The 12,590-nt window shown below is 42.5% G+C and overlaps 1 protein-coding gene across 2 annotated transcripts in view; it reads left to right on the top strand.

Annotated features, from left to right (window-relative positions):
- Window positions 1-1,581: 1,581 nt before the first annotated feature.
- The window catches only part of ccdc18 (coiled-coil domain containing 18), a 34,776-nt gene continuing 23,767 nt past the window's right edge, over window positions 1,582-12,590 (top strand). For both annotated transcript variants that reach the window (XM_033028941.1, XM_033028940.1), the window contains exons 1-6: window positions 1,582-1,667; window positions 2,078-2,194; window positions 4,994-5,162; window positions 5,264-5,407; window positions 6,702-6,864; window positions 7,492-7,704. The gene's annotated coding sequence lies outside the window, so the exon portion shown is untranslated. The remainder of the gene's footprint in view (window positions 1,668-2,077; window positions 2,195-4,993; window positions 5,163-5,263; window positions 5,408-6,701; window positions 6,865-7,491; window positions 7,705-12,590) is intronic.

Genomic DNA, 12,590 nt, shown 5'->3' with positions numbered 1-12,590 from the left:
GAAGGGGACTGGTCCCCAAAACAAGCATAAGCTAAAGATGGCTGCAAAACAGGCCTGGCAGAGCATCACCAGAGAGACACCCAGCAACTGGTGATGTCCATGAATCACAGACTTCAAGCAGTCATTGCATGCAAAGGATATGCAACAAAATACTAAACATGACTACTTTCATTTACATGACATTGCTGTGTCCAAAACATGGTGCCCTGAAATGGGGGGGACTATGTATAACACTGCTGTAATTTCTATATGGTGAAACCAAAATGTATAAAAATGACCTTCAATGTGCACTTTAACCACATGTGATTTTTTTTCTATTACAAATCTCAAACTGTGGAGTACAGAGGCATATAAATAAATGATGGGTCTTTGTCCCAAACATTATGGAGGGCACTGTATCTCTGCCTTAAAAATATCCACTGACTTGGCCTCTACAGCCTCCTGTGGCAAAGAATTCCACTGGATTCACCAACCTCTGACTAAATACATTTCTCCTCATCTCCTTCCTAAAAGAATGCTGTTTAATTCTGAGGCTATGACCTAGACTCTCCTTCTAATGGAAATATCCTCTCCACATCCAATCTATCCAAGCCTTTCACTATTCTGTACATTTCAATGAAGTCCCCCTTATTCTTCTAAACTCCAGCGAGTACAGGCTCAGTGCCGACAAACGCTCATCATATGTTAACCTACTCATTCCTGGGATCATTCTTGTGAACCTCCTCTGGACCCTACCAGAAGCAGCACATCATTCCACAGATATGGTGCCCAAAACTGCACACAATATCCCAAATGCAGCCTTACCAGCATCTTATAGAGCTTCAACATTACATCCCTGTTTTTTGTATACAAGCCCTCTTGAAATAGATGCTAGCATTCAGTTTGCTTTCTTTACTGCCAATTTGACTTGCAGGTTAACTTCTTGGGTATCCTGCACCAGCACTCCCAAGTCCCTTTGCACCTCCGATTTCTGGATTATCTCCCCATTTAGAAAATACTTTACGCCTTTATTCCTACTACCAAAATGCATGAGTCCACACTTTGCTACACTATGTTCCATCTGCCACTTCTCTGCCCTTTCTCCCAACCCATCCAAGTCCTTCTGCAGTCCCTTCTTTCTCCACACTACCTGCCCTTCCACCTATTTTCGTGTCAAACTTGGCCACAAAGTCTTCAATCTCCACGTCTAAATTATTAATATGTAAAGTGAAGGGCGGCCTTAGCACCGACCCCTGCAGAACTCCGCTAGTCACTGACAGCCAATTAGGAAAAGCCACTCTTTGTCTTCAGCCATCCAGCCAAACTACTATCCATGCTAGTATCTACCCTTGATACCGTCAGCTCTTATCTTCCTTAGCAGCCTCACGTGTGGCACCTTATCAAAGGCTTTCTGAAATCTAAGTAAACAACATCTACTGACTTTCCTTTGTCCTGCTATGTACTTCGTCAAATAATTCCAGCAAAATTCTTAGTATATTGTTTTTTTACTTTGCATTAAAATGTATATTATTCTTACTAATTTTGATAGATGAACATTACTAATATTGTATATTAATTTAATTTCTAACACATTTTATTCATATTTACAGGAATCAATGAAGCAAAATGAAAGAAATGATGCTACTTTAAAATCCCTGCAAACTCAAGCGGGAGAAGGAACTTCCAAAGTCTGTAACCTTTAACCTATAATAACAGCGTTTTATTATAGTAATTACAGTGTTGATCTTCTTTCAATTATTCAGAATAAACATAAAAATCTTAAAGTAAGAGCCTCAATTTGGTGGCCATTTTATGGCAATTTCCATTTGCAAGATCAATAATTCTTAAAAAAGAGGTTAAATAGGAGGCAGGGAAAATATTTGAGGCATGTATTATAACAACAATTTGGAGAGATCCATGCATAGGAAAAGTTTAGAGGGATATGGGCCAAACATAGGCCGTGTGGACCAGTGTAGATTGGGCATCTTGATATGCATGGGCAAATTAGACCGAAGAGTCTGTTTCTATGCTGTATGACTATCTGGCTCTCTCTGTGACTAAATATTTTACTGCATTGTCACACCAATATTAAAAACAGGTTAAAGATCTGGAAACTGCGCTGGCGAATTGCAAGGAGGAAGTAAAAGTGCAAATGCAACAAGTTGATGAAAACAGGGAACAGCAAGATAAACATTTGAGAAAGAAATCAGAAGAGGTAAATTAAACTTTTTGCACAATGCTCTTGATTTAATCTTTATTATCACTGGTCACAGGCTTCCTTTCAATTGATTAGCCAAACATCAAATTAAAATTCTTATCTTTCCAGTCACTTTTCTGCATTGTAATAATTGAAAAATTGCACAGAATGGCAAAGGATCTTGTAAAGAAATGTTATTCAATTGACTAATCAATTCCCACGCCTGCTCGACCAAGCTTCCAACCTCATCGTTCCCCAGCCCCGCACGGCCCGTTTTTACCTTCTCCCCAAAATCCACAAACCCGGCTCTCCCGGCAGACCCATTGTCTCTGCGTGTTCGTGCCCCACCGAACTCATCTCGCAATACCTTGACTCCATACTATCCCCCTTGGTCAAATCCCTTCCCACCTATGTCCTAGACACCTCAGACACTCTCCGCCGCCTCCGCGCATTCCACTCTCTAGGCCCCCACCCCCTTATCATCACCATGGACGTCCAGTCACTCTACACCTCCATCCCCCACCAGGATGGCCTCAAAGCCCTCCGGTTCTTCCTCGACCAGAGGAGCAACCTATACCCAGCCACTGACACTCTCCTCCGCCTAGCGGAGTTGGTCCTCACCCTCAACAACTTTACGTTTGACTCCTCCCATTTCCTCCAAACACAAGGCGTAGCTGTGGGCACACGCATGGACCCCAGCTACGCCTGTCTCTTTGTCGGGTACGTTGAACAATCCTTGTTCAATACGTACCAGGCCCCATCCCCGACCTCTACCTCCATTACATTGACGACTGCTTTGGGGCCACCTCCTGCACCCACACACAACTGACTGACTTCATCCACTTCACCACCAACTTCCATCCGGCACTCCAATACATCTGGACCATTTCCGACACTTCCCTACCATTCCTTGACCTCACCATCTCCATCGCAAGGGACAGACTTCTGACCGACATACACGACAAACCCACTGACTCACATGGCTATCTTGACTACACGTCTTCCCACCCTGCCCCCTGTAAAGACTCCATCCCCTACTCCCAATTCCTCCGCCTACGCTGCATCTGTTCCCAGGATGAGACGTTCCACACCAGGGCATCGGAAATGTCCTTGCTCTTCAGGGAACGGGGATTCCCCTCCTCCACCATAGATGAGGCTCGCACCAGGGTCTCATCCATACCCCGCAACACTGCTCTCTCTCCCCATCCCCGCACTCGCAACAAGGGCAGAGTCCCCCTAGTCCTCACCTTTCACCCCACCAGCCGGCAAATACAACAAATAATCCTCCGCCACTTCCGCCACCTCCAACGTGACCCCACCACTCGCCACATCTTCCCATCTCCCCCCATGTCTGCCTTCCGCAAAGACCGCTCCCTCCGCAACTCCCTTGTCAATTCTTCCCTTCTCTCCTGTACCACCCCCTCCCCGGGCACTTTCCGTTGCAATCGCAAGAAATGCAACACCTGTCCCTTCACCTCCCCCTCGACTCCATTCAAGGACCCAAGCAGTCGTTCCAGGTGCGACAAAGGTTCACCTGTATCTCCTCCAACCTCATCTACTGCATCCGCTGCTCTAGATGTCAGCTGATTTACATCGGTGAGACTAAGCGGAGGTTGGGCGATCGTTTCGCCGAACACCTCCGCTCAGTCCGCAATAACCTACCTGAACTCCCGGTGGCTCAGCACTTCAACTCCCCTTCCCATTCCCAATCCGACCTCTCTGTCCTGGGTCTCCTCCATTGCCAGAGTGAGCAACACCTGAAATTGGAGGAACAGCACCTCATATTCCGCCTGGGTTGCTTGCGTCCGGATGGCATGAACATTGAATTCTCCCAATTTTGCTAGCCCTTGCTGTCTCCTCCCCTTCCTTAACCCTCGAGCTGTCTCCTCCCATCCCCCCGCCCTCGGGCTCCTCCTCCTCCCCTTTTTCCTTCCTTCTCCCCCCCACCCCCCATCAGTCTGAAGAAGGGTTTTGGCCCGAAACGTCACCTATTTCCTTCGCTCCATAGATGCTGCTGCACCCGCTGAGTTTCTCCAGCATTTTTGTGTACCTTCTGTTATTTTACATATGCAGGTTTATGTTGAAAGTGCAGAAGGGGAGGGAAAAATAACCTGTCTATAAATTACTACTAATTGTATTTCTTGTTATTTCTTCTGATAATCTTTCTTGAAATTTGTGAACGCGTGTAACCTCAGCATTGAATGCTTTCTGCATAGTTGGAGGAAACATGGAAAGCACAAATATTATTTACGTTTGATTTATAGACTGTTCAGCAGTCATTAAAGAGGAAGAGGACTTAATTGCCTTCCATTACAGTGAGGAACGTAGGGAATCCACTGTGGTGGATGTTTATGTTCACTTTTATGTAGTTGTGTGTCTTGTTGCTTTTTTTTTGTATGGCTGTATGGTAATTTGAATTTCACTGTTCCTTAATTGGTGCATGTGGCAATAACTGAACCTGAAACCTTGAAATAATCTAATTAGTACAGTGATCAATATTGACCCTATTATTGGTATCAAATGAGACATCTTGCAAACTGCAATAATTATAAAAGGACGCTAAGGTAGGATAAGCTCGTTAGGAGGATAGGTAAATGATGCAGATCATTCTTGGAAAATGTAAGGTGATATACTTTGAGTGCAAAATTATAGAAAAAAATAAATCTTAAACAGTGGGATTTTACATGAAGTGCTTAACTTTTGGGGCACATATACAAATCCGATAATGGTTGTGAGAGACTACTGAAGGGTGTGGTTAAACAGCAGAGATCCAACTTCAAGAGGCAGTAAAGAATTCCTGAAGTTTGTGTCTTGAAGGTACATCGCTTCCAGAAAGACCTGAAGATATCTGCACACAATTTAAAGGAAGCAAATGAACAGAATGTTCAACTACAACAGACACTGCTGCAATACCAACAAATGCTACAGCAAGAAAACAGCACGGATCGGAGACTTGGAGGACCACCAGGCAGTTCTAGAGAGAGAGGTGATTGGGTATCTCATTTTTATAAGGTCGCTTGTTTAATGGAATCACGCATTCTTCTGGAGTAATATTTTTTTTAAACGACATTTATATTTATGAAATAGGTTTCCAAACTGGAGCAAGAGTTATTGAAACAGAAGATGTCATTTACAGATGAGCTGTCCAAAGTAGAAGACAAGCTTTTTAAGGCCTATGACGAACATGATTCCAAACATCAGCAGGTGTCTGAACCTTACCAGTACTATGAAGTAAGTCTTGTAAGTTTAAGCAAGTTTAAAGTTTAAATAAATGTTTATGAAAGAAACGCTGTTCAAATCGCTGATAACATCTTTGAATTGTTAAATAGGAGCTTACCTTGAATCTAGCATAAGATTCAGAGATCAGGAATTCCTTTGGAACTGAAGGCACAAGACCTGTAGATAATGGTTTACAGAAAATAAAGTGAAAGTGCTGGAGTAACTCAGTGGGTAGGCAGCATCTCTAGAGGGCATGGAAAGGTGATATTTTGGGTTTGGACCAGTCTTCAGACTGATTGTAGTAGAGGAAGAAACTTGGAAGGGATGTGAGGGCGGGACAAAGCTTGGCAAGTGATGGGTGGATTCAGATGAGGGTGTTTGATTGGCAGATGGGTGGACAAGGCCAGAGATGGAAAAAAAAAGGCTGTGCGATGAGGAGAGAAAAGTGAAGCCAGAGGAAGGGATGCAGGTGAATGGAGTAAGGGGAAAGGGAAAGGTCACGGAACAGTGGGAGAAATGGGCGTGGTATCCTTTTGGGGAATAGGGAAAGAGAGGGTGAAAAGGTGGGGAGGGGGGAAGGGGTTGTTGGTTCGTTACCCTAAAATTGGAGAATTCAATGTTCATACTGTTGGGCTGTAAGCTACACAGACAAAATATGAGGTGCAGTTTATCCAGTTTGAGTGATGACCACTTGGGGATTAAAAAAAAGGAAATAGTAGAAATACTCCACACTTGGACAGCAACTGAAGGGGTAAATGGCATTTAATCTGCAGTTTCCCAGTACCCTATTATTACTTTTGCTGCTTGACGTTGTTGCAGGTAAAAAATTGTGTAAGTACGTGAGATTAATATTGTTTGTGGCCTACTGCTCGGATCTCACTTAAATATCAGTGAAGCCCTAATTGTGTGCCTTATTCTCTGTGTGTCTTTTGAGATGCTATTAAATCCATTATGCATTCTGCTTAAACTCAACGTGCAAGTCTTAAAGTGGTGAAATGTTTATTGGTGGTCTCTGGAAACATTTCTGAAGAAGTTTAAATATGTGGCTTACTTGGATCCTCACGAACTGAATACTATATGAGTGGGGGGGGGGAGTGCTTCTTGCTCAAAACTTGCTCAAAAGTCTTAATTTGGCTTTTACGGTTACATAGTCTTTTGTCTGATTTTTTAAGCTATATAAATAACTACGACTAAGCTTACTCCTTGAGTATATGTTGCATGTTTGGGCATCCACTGAAGCTTTAAGATCTTTGTACCTGCCATATGTTTTGTTTCCAGTATTCATTTGTTTTACTATCCTTATTAGAGATATACAGACAGAGATGGAAAAATGCAAAGATGAAATGAATGGATTGGAAAAGAACTTTTTAACTAAGGAGAGATAACGCAAACAAGGATGCTTATCTTAACCAGCTAGAAATAAACTCTACAGAGTACGCAGGAAGAATTAAACAAAAAATCTGAACACGGTACGAAGTACTTTGTGTTTGTGTGCTTTTGTTTGTGTGTGGCAAATTATTATGTACTTTAAGTGTCTGAATATTTTCCTTTTTGTCATACTGAATTTAAAAATCTTAGATTCTTATGCTAATAGTTCAAGTTTGCATTTATTGTCACTTAACCAATTAAGGTACAGTGAAACTTTTTTGAATACCATTGAATTCAGCATTTCATCAGAATACCGATAATTAATCAATAAAAAGAAATTTTGCGACAATGATTATACTTGACTATGCATGATTAAACATCCTCATTGTAAACCGGCATCTGAAGTTCCTTCCTACATATATTATACTTCCTAAAGCTGTTTCTTGAAATTACCTGACGAAGCATCCTATTAAATGCCTTCATAGTTTTACTTTGTTTCTATCATTGGATTTGCACAGCTTGAAATTTTATTTTCATAATTGTGCTGTGAGTAACTTGAGATGGCCCTGTTAGAGAATTTGCATCTGTAAAATATTTAAACATTCTCTTAAATTTCCTGGGATTTCACCTCATTTAGGACCAGCTGTATAATATTGAATGAAGTATGACTGAAGATGTTATCTTTTTGCCTTAATGCAAATATAATTATTTTGAAATATACCCAATAGTGCGTGATCTGGAGGAAAATCTGCACCAAACCGAGTTAGACCGAAGGAATTCAGTGCAGAAACTCAGGAGAGTGACAATCAATTAAAGAACATATATAAGGAATTACAAGACACTTTAGATCAGCTTAAAGAGCTCCGGGAAATACTACAAAAGGCGCAGAACACCATTGATGAGAAGAATTACACCATTGACGAGCTCACAAATGAACTGAGGTGAGTTTCAAGAATGAAAAGGTGAACTTCATGGATATTCATGTTATAAAGAAACTTTTAGACTAATTTACTGATTTTTTCACCCATCAGTTTGCTTCTTTCATATCTGGTCATGTGTGGTACTTTTTCTCCTAACTGACTGATGGTCTGGGCATTTCCTTTAGCTCTGACAAGTATTCATGCTTTTAAATGTACTTTTATTTATTTTCTCTAATTTTCTTCACTAGAGACTACATCAGCAGATTATAACTATGGGAACTGTGGCCTCGCCCTCTCTCCAACTTAAACTGTTTTCTCTCTTCCCCACTTCTGACAAAGTGTCTTTTACCTGAAATATTGACCATTTATTTTCGACAGATGCTGCCTGCCATGCTATTTCCAACATTTTCTGTTTTATTTTGTAACAATTCGGTATTTCTAATTACCTGTACTGAAACTAGCTTTTTTTTCTTCCACAATATATTCCACCATTATGAATGATCAGTCCCGGACCAACCACATTGGTGCACAGACAAGAAAGTACACTACTTTGGGAGACTGAGGAAATTGGACATGTCACCAATGGCTCTTACAAACGTCTGCAGATGCACCATAAAAAGCATACTTTGGGTTGCATTCTAGCTTAGTGTTGTGAACAGCTTTGCCCAAGACTGCAAGGAATTACAGTGAGTTGTAGATGTAGCCCTGTCCATTACACAGACCAGGGCATCCCACCATTGACACCATCTACACTTCACGCAGTCTCAGTCAAGCAGCCAACATAATCGAAGACATTCCACCCAGGGTATCCCTTCTCCCTGCTCCCATCCAGCAGAAGCTACAGAAGTTTAAAAGTGTGAACCACCAGGTTCAGGAACAGCTTCTCCACTTCTGTTATTAGGCTTCTGAATGGTCCATCCTGAAACTAGGGACTGTCCAATGCACCTCTACCCCTTGGTGGACATTGAACGTTGTCAATGGAACTGATGCACAACAAAGCTGAGAACTATATTCTGCACTCTCTATCTTCCCCTTTGCTCTTTCTATTTCCCTGGAGTTTGACTTGTTTGTATTTATGGGTAGTATTATCTGATCTGTTTGGATAGCAAGAAAACACATCTTTTTTCTCTACAGATTCAGATTCAGATTCAACTTTAATTGTCATTGGTGTACAGTACAGAGACAACAAAATGCAGTTAGCATCTCCCTGGAAGAGCGACATAGAATATGAGCAATAAATACATCTATTTACATGCATACAGTCATAGTGGTTTTCCTGGTGGGAGGGTGTCCTGTGGGGGGGGGGGGGGGGGGGTGATGGGCAATCACCGAGGTACATTGTTGAGTAGTGTGACAGCCGCAGGGAAGAAGCTGTTCCTGGACCTGCTGGTCCGGCAACGGAGAGACCTGTAGCGCCTCCCGGATGGGTAGGAGGGTAAACAGTCTATGGTTGGGGTGAGAGCAGTCCTTGGCGATGCTGAGCGCCCTTCGCAGACAACGCTTGCTTTGGACAGACTCGATGGAGGGGAGTAGGAACCGGTGATGCGTTGGGCAATTTTCACCATCCTCTGCAGTGCTTTCCGTTCGGAGGCAGAGCAGTTGCCATACCATACTGTGATACAGTTGGTGAGGATGCTCTCGATGGTGCAGCGGTAGAAGTTCACCAGAATCTGGGGAGACAGATGGACATTCTTCAGTCTCCTCAGGAAGAAGAGACGCTGGTGAGCCTTCTTGACCAGAGTTGAGGTATTGTGGGTCCAAGAGAGGTCATCGGAGATGTTGACCCCCAGGAACCTGAAGCTGGAAATGCGTTCCACCTCCGTCCCGTTAATGTGGATGGGGGCGTGCGTGCCGCCCCTAGACTTCCTGAAGTCTACAATGAGCTTCTTGGTCTTCTTGGAGTTAAGGGCCAGGTTGTTGTCAGCGCACCATGCTGCTAGGAGCTGGACCTCCTCCCTGTAGGCCGACTCATCGTTGTTGCTGATGAGGCCAATCACCGTTGTATCATCTGCATACTTGATGATGGTGTTAGTACCATGTATAGGTGTGCAGTCGTAGGTGAAGAGGGAGTAGAGGAGGGGGCTCAGCACACAGCCCTGTGGACGCCGGTGTTCAGGGTGAGGGGTTGAAGAGGTGTGCTTGTCTAACCTAACAGACTGGTCTTTATGGGCCAAGTGTATGTGACAAACATGATAAGATCTGGAAGGTTAGATCTTTTGGGATCCAGGGTAAACTAGCTAACTGTATACTGAATTTACCTTATGGAAGGAAGAAGAGAGTGGTGGGGGACATAGGTTGAAGGTGGGAGGGGAACGATTTCATAGGAACCAGACGGTGGTGGGTTTATGGAAACGAGCTGTTGGAGCAGGTTGTACAACATCCTGTAAAAAAACACTTGGACAGGTGCAGGGATAGGAAAAGTTTAGAGGGTTATGGCCAAAATTGGCCAAATGGGACTAGCTTAGATGGGACATCTTGGTTGGCATGGACAAGTTGGGCCAAAGGGCCTGTTACCATGCTGTAACACTGTATAACAGGATATCCGCAATGAAGTAATTTGCTGGCATCAGCACAGCTACATAACTTGGAAGACGGGCTAAAGATAATATATCCCAAATGTATTACAGTCCACTGCATTACCACTATGCAGTAATTTTCTTCCTAACCCTTTACTATCTTCTTTACTTTGGTGTCTGCATAAGTGCATGCATAAACCATTTAATGTTATTGATTTATTGCAACCTGTGGTGTAAGGGTTAAATTAATTTCCATCCTTTACAAAATAGTTTTTGTGTCGTGCACATGGATTCAATTAGATATGTTCTAAGTTTAACTCGGACGAGAAAATAATGATACTGTATTTGCAAACCATATAAAATGCAACAGAGCCTGCAGCAATTGGCACTGCACATTGGACAGCTAATTTTTTCCAAATGTCTACAGAATAGAATACTCTACTTGAAAATGTGTCTGAACTAAGCAAATCAAAATGCTTAAAACCTCTTTTGTTTGCACCAAGCTTAAAATGAAAACATTGTGCAGACTTCAAAGAACGCTTTTAGCTTGTCATAAACATTGTAACAACTGTTAAACGTATGCCCTTTCATATTGATAGAATGAAAAGAGCCATGCTTTCTACTCCTGATCTCCATCTGCATTCCTTGTTTTCTGGTAACTTGTGACGCGGCTCATGTGCCAACTATCTGGAGCAGTTTCCAGCTGCTCTTTATTAAAGTACACAACTTTAGCACAGTACAACTGCTCTGTACTAAAGTTGTGTACTTTCGTACAGAGCAATTAGAAGAAATGACTAATCCTTCTAGAGAGGTTCCAAAATGTTACAAATCATGCTACTGATGCTTTTATTGTGTGAACTGAATAGTTTCTGCAGACCTAGTTTTGCCTTCTGAATTTTCTCGCACATATCTAGAAAATTGCCATCTACAATTGTATTGTCTCACAAGCAACACAATTGAAAATGTATGTAGTTGTGTAAATCTTAAAGTTGGTTACCACGCAGAATCCCGCAGTTCATAAAATGTCACCTAGTTGCGTATTGTACCAGCACGTGGCAAAATGTTTGGCGACACAAAATGTCCAGAGTTGTCATTATCTATCAAGCAACTCCAATTTAGATTGTTGCCCACTGAAATTGGGTTAGACCCTTCTATTTTGGAAAAGTCATTGTCATTCACACAAAAACTTATTTTGTGGTATTTCATTCATTTTAATTGCATGATATAAGCCTGTACCCTCATACTTAATTCTGTCATCTGTGCCAGACCATTCTGAAGACCACCTGGGGGATCAGGAGGCAGCTTGGTTACCATGCAGATTTCTGGTGAAATGCACTGCTATTTCGGCATTTATTACCTCTTCACAAACAGAAACATAGAAAATAGGTGCAGGAGTAGGCCATTCGGCCCTTCGAGTCCTGCACCGCCATTCAATATGATCATGGCTGATCATCCAACTCAGTATCCTGTACCTGCCTTCTCTCCATACCCCCTGATAACCTTTAGCCACAAGGGCCACATCTAACTCCCTCTTAAATATAGCTAATGAACTGGCTTCAACTACCTTCTGTGGCAGAGAATTCCAGAGATTTACCACTCTCTGTGTGAAAAATGCTTTCTCATCTCGGTCCTAAAAGATCTCCCCCTTATCCTTAAACTGTGACCCCTCCCATGATAATCCCACTTGGTATACTGTGTGGACTGGAGCTGCAGGCTAACGTTGAAGGCTGGTCCAGACATACAGAGATTTATTGGAAAGAAGGACTCGTGTTCCAAAAATATTCAGGAAGCCTTGTACAGATCTCCAGTTGTCAAGAACAGAGATTAAGGCAATGGAGTCAGAGATCTGCAATTTTCTGTGGAGATTTTCTGTCGGGACACATTCTCATGGTCAGCATCACATCTGGGGAGTTCACTTGATTCTTTTAATGTTAGTTCACATTGACTGCTGTGTTTCAAAAACCATTGTGCACTCGGGGCTAGATGTTGGAAGATGAGAGCTATTCCCTCCGTCCTCGGTGTCTGACACTGCTTTAGGCTACACTGCTACAATATGATTATTATAATATAATCATGGTCGTCACAGTTGAATTCTGATGTCCTAATTGCGTTGAGCCACCCTGCATGATTCAGCAGTGAAGGAGGGATATTTCTTCTTCTTCAGCCTGCTACACTATCTACCCTGCAAGAAGGATTATCTGATTGAAAGTGGGGAATAGCACAGCACATTAGTAATGGAGAGAATTTGGGGAGATTCTGTCAGGGCCAGAGTTCTCTTGAGGACTCTGCTTCCATGTTTAGAGAAAGGCCATAAAAATGATGGGTAACTAGCCTTTTCCATTTGCGTCATAGCTGACTACTTCTTGTGTAAGGTCCTCCATTTCTAACATT

The sequence above is a fragment of the Amblyraja radiata genome, chromosome 10 (genome assembly GCF_010909765.2).
Source record: "Amblyraja radiata isolate CabotCenter1 chromosome 10, sAmbRad1.1.pri, whole genome shotgun sequence".
Taxonomy (NCBI): Eukaryota; Metazoa; Chordata; class Chondrichthyes; order Rajiformes; family Rajidae; genus Amblyraja; species Amblyraja radiata.
Note: the sequence above shows the minus strand (reverse complement) of the source record. Positions and strands in the feature narration are given on the sequence as shown.